The sequence below is a fragment of the Panthera pardus genome, unplaced genomic scaffold (assembly GCF_024362965.1).
Source record: "Panthera pardus isolate Hobbes unplaced genomic scaffold, ASM2436296v1 HiC_scaffold_1, whole genome shotgun sequence".
Taxonomy (NCBI): Eukaryota; Metazoa; Chordata; class Mammalia; order Carnivora; family Felidae; genus Panthera; species Panthera pardus.
This window is the reverse complement of record NW_026526654.1, coordinates 81,175,830-81,186,519: the sequence shown is the minus strand read 5'-3', so window position 1 is coordinate 81,186,519 and position 10,690 is coordinate 81,175,830. Positions and strand designations below refer to the sequence as shown.

At 50.0% G+C, this 10,690-nt stretch overlaps 1 long non-coding RNA gene across 2 annotated transcripts; it reads left to right on the top strand.

Moving 5' to 3' along the window:
- Positions 1-1,698: 1,698 nt before the first annotated feature.
- LOC109266094 (uncharacterized) lies at positions 1,699-10,032 on the top strand. Of its 2 annotated transcripts, none has more exons than XR_008421351.1 (3): positions 1,699-2,014; positions 2,261-2,650; positions 8,522-10,032. It is a non-coding gene; the product is annotated as an uncharacterized LOC109266094 (long non-coding RNA). The 2 variants fall into 2 exon arrangements; XR_008421350.1 differs by lacking the exon at positions 8,522-10,032 and adding an exon at positions 5,102-5,317.
- Positions 10,033-10,690: the final 658 nt, after the last annotated feature.

The window sequence follows — 10,690 nt, the reverse complement described above, 5'->3', positions numbered from 1 at the left end:
TAAATGTGTAAACCAAAGTGAATTTTTTTAAACAATGAATCTGTTGCTGCAGCCACCCGAGACGTTAGAATATACTTTCCGAAATTAGAAAATCAGAAAAGTGAGGTTGGGTATGACATACAAAAGAGAAAAGTCTAGAAGACGCGACTTGGAGGTGTCCAAGTAACAGGGTAAGCAAATTAAGGGTGATAGGAAGTGGAAAGTTATCGGAACATGTCACCAGTCAGGCAGTCTGGCAGAGAACGTTAAAAGTCTCCTTTCCTGCCTAGGATCACAGGTAACAAACATTCACGCACACTTCGGCCTGGTGCTGTGCCACAGAAAGAACGTATCTGATGTCTGTTTTATTTTATTTGCCGTTTGCTCTGTTCCACAAAGGATTTAAGGCAGTTTACAAAAGAGACACAAGCCATAAGCTTCATACACACTAAAAACAAGAGCAGGAGAAAAAAACAAAGAATGGAGACGTAACAAGGAGCCAGGAGTGAGGTGAGGAAAAATACAAAGTTTACCGAGCCGGTTGACAGACTTCCTTCCAAAGGGCCACAAGCCGGGCACCAGGAGTAAACAGAAAAGGGAAACGGATGAATGTTGAGATAAAAGCAGGTCAACTGCTTAGGAAATCACTATTTTTGGAACCAAGGAAAGAGGGGCATTTCTCCTAAGCGCCTTTCCTCACCCTCTGGTTAGTTACTAAGCCACAACCTTAATGGCATCCTGTGTCTGACCCACCCCTCCGGCAGTTCAGAATTTAGACCTGTGGCTCTTGCTTGAGATTTCCGTTCACTTTTTCTTGGCGCATCGTGTGCTCCTTGAACACCCCACACCTGGGAACATATTTATTCAGTGTGGACCTACTTTGGTCGGGACGATGGAACCTTCCAGAATCTGTCCTACACATTAGGTCAACAGTGTAGAAAATATCACTAGTGGCCCAATTTTTCAGCGCCCACATTGTAACGAAGGTGCTGACAATGTGCGTACTAATGAGAAAAATTAGTACGAAGCAAGGCTACTCGACAGGTCTGGAGGATCTGGACACCATACCCAGGCAAGCCCCCCAATCTTCAGCCTGTTTGAGGAGGGGACAGGACTCGGCGGCATATAGGCAAACATGAGACCCATCCCAGAGCTGATCTACACGCCCTGGAAACCGAAATGGGTGGTCTGATGTTTCAAAATGGTAACAACCCTTCATTCTATCCGTTAGCTGTTTTCCCGCTCTGGTCACATTAAGCGTGTTTAATTGATGCTGTATGGAAGGTCCCTCATGTTAGAGGATAAATAAGCTGTTCCCTTGATTTATTTATTTATTTATTCAATATATGAAATTTATTGTCAAATTGGTTTCCATACAACACCCAGTGCTCATCCCAAAAGGTGCCCTCCTCAATACCCATCACCCACCCCCCAAGCTGTTCCCTTTAATAGAAGCCTGGAGCTTTCCTTGGGAGGAGGTCACTTTGGGAACAGCCTTCTCATTAAAGGGCCATGACAACCAAGGGTTTCCCCACCCGCGCCCTCTCGGACGCTCCCGGAGTAGGGAAGGACGGACGCGCCCTCTAGTGGCCGCTTTCGGAACGTCCCCCTCGGGCGCGCTCTGCCGCTGCGGGCGCTCTGGGAGGAGAAGCCCGGCATCGCAGAGGTTAACCAAGAGCTTGCTGGAGGCCGCTTTGGCTCCTTCCAGCCAGGCTGAGCCTTTCCGGGAGGGTGATCGCAAAGAGGCCTGGGCTGATGGCAGGCAAAAAACCCTGTTAGTAAAGAGGCGGCGTAACCTCACTGCACAGAGCAGCGTGCCTTTGCTGCAGGACCCCCCCCCCCCCCCCACCTGCCGCAGACCCCCGGGGGTCTCCGCATCCCTGGGTTCTCTCTACAGCTAAGCCCCTCTCCCTTTACTGCGGAAGTCCTGGGACGCCCTTGCCAGCCTGGATTCCTTCAGACTGCCTCTGCCCCCTGATGCTGGCAGATTTTTCCTTTTCCTCCGCTGCTGCAGGATTCCCTGGACAACTCAGAGGTGGGATGGGGGTGGGGGGGGTGGGGGTCTTTCCGGCCTCCGACCTCAGGATGACCCTTCCTATTATTGAAACCTAGCTAAGAATTTAATAGGTTTTTGCAAATGAGCCCGGGGAACCATTTCTAATAGGATTTCCGTGAGAAAATGTTCCCAAATTTTAAACAACCATCATGCATATAATCCATTCATGAGATAAAGACTTCCCTTGCTTCTCCTGCCCAACATCCCTCTGGCTCTCTTCCGCAGGTCAACTTCAGGGACTCCTATTTCCTAGGTCAAGGGCGAGGGGCCCCTGGTGTGGCTTAGGCTGGGCCACTTGGATCTGGATCTACCTGGGCAAGTCTGATGGTCTGTGAGGAGGACGGGCCAGAAGCTGGGTGCAGTGGCTACCCAGGGCATGTAAAGGGCACCGGGGTGTACCGCCCAGACCCCCTTCCAGGAAGGGCTCAGGCCCCGGCCACAATGAGCATGGCGGGGTGACGGGTCCTTCAGGATAGACCTCAGCTTTCAAACCTGGCCTTACTCTGCTTAGGACTGCGGAGGCCAACACGTGGTCCAGGGGCCCAGCGCTTCTGTCCAGCGCGGGACCCTTCTGCTAGTCGTCTGTGCTCCAGAACCCCGGCGAGCAGCTCCTGGGTAGGTTTCCCTCCTGCCTGACTGCCCCCCAATTCTGCTTCTCCAACACCCCCCCCCCCCCCCGCCCCCATCTCTCCCGCAGGAGTTTCTCAGCTACCCCCTGCATGCCTAACTCCAGCTTGGGGCCTTTTCGGGAGAGCCCAGCCCAATAGATTGACGTATCCGATGGAATCAATGCCAGGGTCCCTGACGTTTGGGGGATCGCAAACCCCTTTTGAGAACAGGACACGAACTGTGGAAGTCTCCCCAAGAAATGCGTGCTCGCGTGGGCGCACACACGCTCAGTTTCGCGGACTGCAGACCCCCCGGCCTCCCAGGGGCCTTTGCAGTCACGTTGAGAACCCCGGACTTGAGGGAGGTGGGGAGGGTGTGAGGGCTGGAGGGCTGGAAGGGAGGGGGAGGGGAGAAGGGGGTGGGGAGGGCTAATGGCAGAGCTTCAAGCATTTGGAGAGGAGGCTTAATTCTAATTTCTGCCTCAGATCTGACCCTCAGCGCAGCCTCCCATGAGCTCCTGGATGCGGTGAGAAAAAATCGGAAGCCAATTCCCTTAAGTGCTCCGCAAGGCCCTGGAGGCAGGCTGCCCGGCTTGGCCCCATATGGCTCTGGCACAATGAGGGCTCACAGAGCAGACTGGCTCGGCCTTGGAGTGCAGGGGCCCAGTCGCCCATCTGGCAGGGGTGGGGGAAGGGACCCCCATTCTCTGGGGAGACCGCGTTAGACACACAGCACTTGCTGTAGCCCAGGCACAGAGAAGCACTCACGCGTAGTGAGTGGCTGATTTCACGCACACGGAACCCCACGTGGTGGCTCCTATCGTTATTCCCAGCTTATACCTAAAGTGACTGATGCACAGAGAAGCTTGGCAACCTGCTAAAGTCACACAGCTAAAGAGCAGCAGAGGTAGGATCTGGACCCACGTTGTGTGGGTCTGTGTTTTCTATCCCTGTCTGTGCTGGCTCTGTGCTTGTCAAGAACTTAGACACTGGTGTCAGAGGGCTTTGGATACATTCCCAGCTCCTCCTCTGCCTAGGTCACGTGAGCTCACTAGGTCTCCTGCCTCTTTGTGACTCAGTTCCCTCAACGCAGTAGAAAGTGATATTAATCCTACCTCATAGAGACGTGTGCGGTGTGAGTGAGCCAATCACGTCAAGGGTTTTTGCTGCCACACAGAAAAATGATCCAAATGATGTGGCATACAGGTGAAGTCTTTGGACTTATGCCATCCACAGAGCTCGACCGACGTGCCCTCTTTCTTTCTTTCTTTCTTTCAAGTTTATTTATTTATTTTGTGTGTGTGTGTGTGTGTGTGTGAGAGAGAGAGAGAAAACACAAGCGGGGGAGGGGCAGAGAGAGAGGGAGGGAGACACAGAATCCGAAGCGGGCTCCGGGCTCTGAGCTGGAAGCACAGAGCCCGATGTGGGGCTCGAACCCACGAACCGGGAGGTCACGACCTGAGCCGAGATCGAAAGTCAGACACGTAACCGACTGAGCCACCCAGGCGTCCCTCAGAGTCCTTTGTGCCCCAACTCCTTAGGCCAGCCCGGCCCAGCCACATGAGGCCTTGAGGTAGGAGGCCTGAATCCAGCCACAGAGTTAAGGAAACCAGGTGAGGTTTTTTCCACGGATTCCTTGCCCAGCACACAGCTCCAGCTCTCCCGATTGCCTCAGTGCTGTGTCTTCCAAGAGTTTCCGTGCCAGGAGCCTGCCCCAGCCCCTCCACATTCCTGCCAGTGCCTGAATTAATAATGCTGTCGTTTCCCTCGGAGACGAGGGACGTGTGGGAGAAGGATTGAGGGTACGCTGTCGTCCCCCCAGGCCTTCTGGAAAGCCGGAGTCGACCCAAGGAGGAAGGGAGGCTGCACGGCTGTGCCACCTGCCTTACATCGGCCCAGTCTCCCAGTCTGTGGACTTACAACAGAACAGTTATGGGGAGCGTTGCTTGCTTTTGTAAAAGGATTCCCTTCTGGTGAGTTTAAAGGCCTGGGATTAATACAAATTTAATCAACACGAAACTTTTCTACCACACATGTTTTTTGTGTGTAAGGGCATACGCACTCACAATCGGGAGCACTGAGCACCCGTTCCACAAAAATATTTCTGCAGGCAGATGAAAGAGATTCTCAGTTGTGAAGACAGTTCTAAAGGCAGGTTAGATGAAAGGTAGGGGCTGAGGGTAGGGGCTGTGTAGACAGCAGAGTGCGGGATGCAGGACCGGGAAGAAAAGAGGATTTTTTTTTTTTTTTTGGAATGGATTTTCCCCATTTAAAAAATCATGTTTTTAAATTATGTTTTATATATTTGTTTTAAAACATGATATGAAATAATTAAATGCACGATGTAATTTCACTGTAGAATCTGAGTTCTATCAAATAGGACCTCAAATACTCAAACGCCTTCAATGGAAGCTTTTCTTAAACGAACTAAATTTCTGTGTTTTACTTCTCATTTCAGAATTCATTAATCCTGTCTCCTTAGAGGCCTTTCTCCCCCCTGGCATGTCAAGGCATTAAGAGCGAGAGAGTGTGGTTCTCACATTAGCTGCAGCAAGGAGGTACCTCTAAGCACTAAAAATAGCCAGTTCATCCCGAACTTTCTTTCTCTGTTTGCGGATTCAGAACTCAGCTCACTTAGGATCTTTCACAGGTGCGCATGTCTTTGCACGGTGAGAGGTTTTGTCCCTCTACCCCCGTAAATAAATTGGTGCGCATGTATTTTTCCTAACAAACGACGTTTAATTAAATCCGTTACTTTGACGGTAAGTGCACCAGGAAAGTTTGCTTTTTAAAACTGCCCTAAAGTTAATACTTTTCATCTGTTTTCTTTTCTGTTTGCTTTTACTGCATAAATGGTCAGTGCTTATGGGGCACCTGGGTGGCTCAGTCGGTTAAGCATCTGACTTCGGCTCAGGTCACGATCTCGAGGTTCGTGAGATTGAGCCTCGCGTCGGGCTTTGTGCTGACAGCTCAGAGCCTGGAGCCTGCTTCGGATTCTGTGACTCCTTTTCTCTCTCTGCCCCTCTCCTGCTCATGCTGTGTCTCTCTCTCTCTGTCAAAAATAAATAAACATTGAAAAAGAAAATTTTTTAAAAAACATTAAAAATCTTAAAAAAAAATAAATAAAACTGCCCTAAAGTTAATACCTTTCATTTGTATTCTTTTCTCTTTGCTTTTACTGCACAAATGGTCAGTGCTTATGATATGCCAAGCACTTTATGGGGAAATAACATTGAACAAAATTATGTTGAACAAAGCTTTTCTGAAGCTTTGATCTATCTATTATCTATCTATCTATCTATCTATCTATCGATCTTCCGATCTATCAGTCTATCTATCCAACTATCTATCTAAATATCTAAATATCTATCTATCATCTATCAATTATCTATCTATCTATCTTATATCTCTGTCTATTAATTATCTATCAATCATCCATCTATTTATCTGTCTATCTATCTACTATATATCTATCTATCCGTCTATCGATCTATCATCAGTCTATCTATGTATCTGTCTGTCTGTCTTCCTATCTATCCGTCTATCCATCTATTTATCAATCATCTATCAATTATCTATCTATCTATCTATCTATTTTTCTTAGTAGGCTTCAGGCCCAGCACGGAGCCCATCAAGACCCGAGATGAGACCAAGAGTCAGACTCCCAACTGACTGAGCCACTGGGCGCCCCTGAAGCTTTAATTTTAGGACGAGCAAACTTTTGAAATGAGTGAACTGATTTCAGAGTCTTCTAGTGGAGAGTGTGTCGTTAGAGGTAAGGGGCTACCAGGATGGGTCCCCTGGGAAGACCTTTCAGAGGGGTGGGGCATCTGAGTTGAGATGTGAATGCCAGGGTAGAGCCAGCTGAGTAGACGTAGGGCAGGACGGCAAGGGTGGAGGCATGGAGTTGGGACAGGTTCAGTGAGTCCAGAGAACAGAAGCACCGCGGTAGCTTGAGCCGAATGAGGAAACGCCCCCAGAGTGGTTAGCAGGGCTCCGAGTGTCACGCTCAGTGTAGGCTTTCACTGTCAAAGCCTTGGGAAGTTGCGGGAGATTTTTAAACTAGGAAGTGACTTGATCCGATTTGTAAAGACCCTCTGTTGTCAAGGATTTGCTGCAAATTAGTTGCGGAAAAGGGGGAAGGGGGTCGTGGTATAGTTACAACAAGACTGGCCGTGGGTTGATAAGTACTGAGGTGAGGTGATAGCTGGGGCTGGGGGATATTATACCCTCGTTTGTTTTGTGCGTGCTTGAAAACGGCTATTACAAAATACACGAGAGAAGTCTTTAAACTGCAAAAGAAACAAACTGGGGAAGGTACCCTCTAAATGGCAAATGGGCATACCAGACAACTAGGGACAGCTTTGCCCCAGAGCCCTCTGAAGTTTATTCCGAGTAGCCAATCCTAAGCCTGCTTCCCCTGCCTTGTCCATTCCTTCCTGTGGGAAAAACCACAATAAAGGCTCTTACCCGCAGTCCCCTGTCTCTGCCACCTGCCTGACCCTGATGCTTCCCCGGGTGGCCCTCCTCTTGGGAACTGAAGGTCACAGACTCTGTTTACAATGCAGTTACCTCGTGATCTGCTGGCCTCACCATACCTGAAGAGTCATGCAGCTTATATCTTAAAGCAGAGGGCAGGGGTGCCTGGGTGGCTCAGTCCGTAAGCATCCGACTCTTGATTTCGGCTCAGGTCATGGTCTCATGGTTGTGAGATCGAGCCCCACGTCAGACACTGTGCTGGGCACGGAGCCTGCTTAGGATTCTCTCTCCCTCTCCCTCTGTCCCTCCCCTGCTCTTGTACATGCTATCTTTCAAAAATGAATGAATGAATGAATGAATAAAACAGAGAACAGCTACCTGTTGCTACTTAAGAGCCTGGAGCCTGCATCCAGTTCTGTGTCTCTGGCTCTCTCTGCCCCTCCCCTGCTCACACTCTGTCTCTCTCTCTCTCTCTCTCTTAAAAATAAATAAATATTTAAAAAAATTTTTTTAAATGTATGCCTTCCTACCTTTTCAGTGGGCAGAATCAGGAATCATACATTTTATTTGTTTAAGATAAAATATATCATGGGCTGCCTGGGTGGCTCCTTCGGTGAAGCGTCCGACTTCGGCTCAGGTCATGATCTCACAGTTTGTGGTTTCGAGCCCCGTGTTGGGCTCTGAGCTGACAGCTCGGAGCCTGCTTCCGGCTTCTGTGTCTCCCTCTCTCTCTGCCCCTCCCCCGCTCGCACTCTGTCTCTGTCTCTCTCAAAAATAAATAAACATTAAAAAAAAAAAAAAACCTAAGTAGGTAAAACAAGAAATAAAACAGCTAAGTTGTATCAAGGGCTATGACGGAGTCCAAAAAAAAAAAAAAAAAAAAAATCTGAGACAGAATAACTGATGGAGATTATAAGGAGGAGGCAGGGGGAACTCTCCCCCAGGGCCTCACAGAAGGAAAGGGGTGGGCTACGAGCAGAGGCGGGGTGGAGGTCAGGACTGGGAGAAAGAGGATGCAGAAGGAGGGCATGAGGCATTCCGGGCAGAAGGGGCTGCTTGTGCAAAGGCCCTGAGGCCGTAAGGCTGTATATGTCTGAGCAGCTGAACCGACCAGTATGAGACAAGGTGGGAGCGAGGGAAAGTGGCATGAAATGAGGCAGGAAGAACGAAAGGCTGGACGAAGCAGGGCCTGGGCAACGGTGAGAATTTGGGCTTTTACTCTCCTTTCAGTGTCATCCTGGCCTTTTTGTTTCAACGGGCCCACCTTCGTCTTCATCCAAACGTTATGGAAATCTTACAGACGGCCCCTTTCCGGTTTTGCCCTGAGTGGGTGTTCATCCGCTCCAGGCTGGGCGAATCCCCACGGAGCTTCATTTTCTCCATCTCCTCTAATTCCCAGCTGAGGGGGGCTGGCACCAGACGCAGACTATGTGGCTTCCCGACACACCAAAGGCAGGAGCCGGGCTTGTTGGGTAACCGGACCGGTCACGGCTGCTGGAGCTTTCCATCGGCGCTCCCCCAGGAGCCGAGTCAGCCGGCTGCTGCCGGGAACCTCCACACCCCGTGCTTTGGGGGTCGGGAGAGGCACACGCGTGCACGCACACGCCGGCACTGTCCCCCCAGAGCGCGGGCTTGAAGCCAGCATCAGTGGGGAGGAACCCGGGAGGACAAGAACGCAACAATTCCCTGGCCGCACTGCAGAGCGGGCCTGACGCCTCCCGCCCCGGGCGTGGGGCCAGGTGGGCAGGCCCCGCCAGGGGGTGACGGAGGCCACACCAGGGCATGACGGAGGCCTGCCCTGACATGCTCTCCAACACCAGCTGGCAGCAGCCACGCTCTGCCCTTAGGAGCGCTCGCACGACACTCCAACCCATCAGCTGCCGCGAGAGCCACATCGCTTCTGACAGGCGGGCCGCGACGGGGCCAGCGCCGGCCAGCGGGCAGGTGCAGAGGGCTCCATCCTGCGGCTCTTCTCCGAGGGGGCACCGCATGTTTCTTCCCCGCCCAATTAACTCCCCAGAGACCCATCCAGAAGGACTGGATTTGTCATGAAAACCGACACGACAGGATTCGTAGAGAGCTGGCTGCCACAGAGCGGAGGCTGGGATCCAAGGCGCTCCTTCCCAGCGGGTCATTTGCCTGACTTCAGCAGAAATGCACAGCAGAGAACCCAGAGCCGCACGAGCACCTGCAGTGGAAGAATTCAGAATCACAAGTAATGGGTCTAAATTGGCAGGCTTTCACGAGAGTCCCACAAATCTCCAAGTAGACAGCTGCCATGGGTCACGTAAAACGTACGTAGCTTTAATATACAGTTTCATTTTGCTTGACTATCAGCCTGGGTACAGAGAATCAAAGAACGGCTCGGGGTAGAGAATTCAATATGAGAATCCAGACGGGGCTGCCAAGCCATATATGTGCTAATGTTGCAGTGTCGACACTGGACGTAAGGTCAAGATTAATTCGGTGAAAAACAATCATTTCACAATGTCATAGACACCTTCTGAGTTGCAGAGCAGAAGGCATCCAGGAGGGTAGATGAGGCATGGGGTGTGTTTTGCCAAATGGCCAAAGTGGGGAATTCTTTGGACGGAGAGCCATATTTTTCTTTGCCTCAACTGCTCAAGTCGGCTGCTGCAGCACAAAGGCAGCCAAGGACAGTGCGTAAATGGTGACGCTGTGTTCTAATAGAACTTTATTTGTGGACGCTAACATTTGAGTTTCACATAATTTTCACATGTTGTGCAATACTCTTCTTTTAACTTTTCCCTAACATTTAAAAATGTAAAGGTCATTCTCAGCTCATCAGCAGAGCAAAAAATAGTTGTTATTCTGACCCCTGAAATGATATAAGGATTCCCTATAGCCATTGTGCACCCATTTTCAACAAAAAAACCAACTCATGGTCGACCTCAGTTTAGCTGTTCTCTCATCCCTTCTTCCTCCCTGCTGCAGTCTTGGAAGCAAACTCTAATCACCAAATTATTTCATCCGTATCCGTATTTCAGTATTTATCTCTAAAAGAGGACTCTAGGGGCGCCTGGGTGGCTCAGTCGGTTAAGCGTCCGACTTTAGCTCAGGTCACGATCTCGCGGTGTGTGAGTTCGAGCCCCGAGTCGGGCTCTGGGCTGATGGCTCAGAGCCTGGAGCCTGCTTCCCATTCTGTGTCTCCCTCTCTCTCTCCCCCTCCCCCGTTCATGCTCTGTCTCTCTCTGTCTCAAAAATAAATAAACGTTAAAAAAAAATTAAAAATAAATAAATAAAAATAAAAGAAGACTCTAATTTTAAGCATAAAACCACAGTGTCATCATCACATCTGAAAATATCAACGATAATTCCTTAATATCAGAAAATATCGAGTTAGTATTAGATTTTTCCAGCTGTTTCATGAATGTTTATTTTTATTTTTATTTAAAAAAATTTTTTTAATGTTTATTTATTTTTAAGAGACAGAGACAGAGCATGAACAGGGGAGGGGCAGAGAGTGAGGGAGGCACAGAATCCGAAGCAGGCTCCAGGCTCCAAGCTGTCAGCACAGAGCCCGACGGGAGGCTCGAGCTCACAAACC